A 1191-nucleotide genomic window follows, 5' to 3' on the forward strand; every position below is an offset into this window, starting at 1 on the left:
CATGTCCCTTGTGAAAGCAGCCGGACCCAAGGATGCATATGAGCACGTGTCACAGCCGACTGTGCGGGCAGCGTCTCCGCCGCAGTACCGCTACCAGGGAGGAAGCCTGGCTGGCGAGCGAGGCGTGAACTCGAGGGGTCTGCGAGGATGCGGACGAAGGACCAGGGGTGGAAGTCAGGGGCCTCCGAGGAAAGAAAAGGGTGGCATTTGCACAGGGGTAGAGAGGGTGAGCTCAACCTAACCCCTCCCCTCCCCCTCCCGGCTATTTCCTAGAAAGCTGTATCAGTGTGGCCACGCTCGGCGCAGACACCTCGGTCGGCTTGTCAGCAGATGCAGGGGCGCGGAAGCGGGTTTTTCCTGCGTGGCCGCTGGCCACGGAGGACCCGTGGCAGCCCCGTCCCCGCCTGCAGCGGCTCTGGGCGCCTCGCCTTGTCTCCCAATAGCGCCCCCAAGAACAGGACGGTTTCAGCTCAGGGTCACATTCTACCACGTCGGAGAAGCTGCCTCCTCCCTCCTATCACCCCCCCCCCCCCCCGCTTCTTCCTCGCCACACACTCGGTGTGCGTGTGGAGGCGGGGGAGGGGGGGTGATGCAGAGAGGACGTTTTTCTGGTCCCGTTTAGTGGGCTTTTGAAACACCTTCGAAATGATCAGGAACTTAAATTTCAGGGATATAACCTGTATCTCTGGGTATGTGAGGTAGCAATTTTCTGAAATCGCACTCTTTATTTTTTACTTAAGGGATCTATTTCTAAATTGTCCGAGTTCGCCCGTCTTCAAGTAATCTACCCCTCATTCCTGGATCTTCCATACATGGGCAGGAGTGATAGGATGAGTTTTGAAGAAGCCAAAGTTGGAGGGTCGTATTTTGGTATGATACATCTACAGCGTGTGCGAAATTAAAGGGGATAAATAAGAATCGGTGCTTTTTGTGGGTTCCCCTATCCGGGGCCCCTGGCATGCGGGGCTGGATGGAGGGAGAGCGCCTCGAAGAGCTAAGGGGGAGGGCGGGGGACCGCGTTTGAAGTTAGGTCGGGCCAGCTGCTGTTCTCCTTAATAACAAGAGGGGAAAGGAGCGAGGGAGGGAGAGATTGAAAGGAGGAGGGGAGGGACAGGAGGGGAGGGAAGGGGAGGAGGAACCAGAGAGGGGAGCGCGGCGAGAGGGAGGAGAACTGCCCAGCCAGTTTGCGTC

Source organism: Plecotus auritus, assembly GCF_963455305.1.
Source record: "Plecotus auritus genome assembly, chromosome: 3".
Classification (NCBI taxonomy): Eukaryota; Metazoa; Chordata; class Mammalia; order Chiroptera; family Vespertilionidae; genus Plecotus; species Plecotus auritus.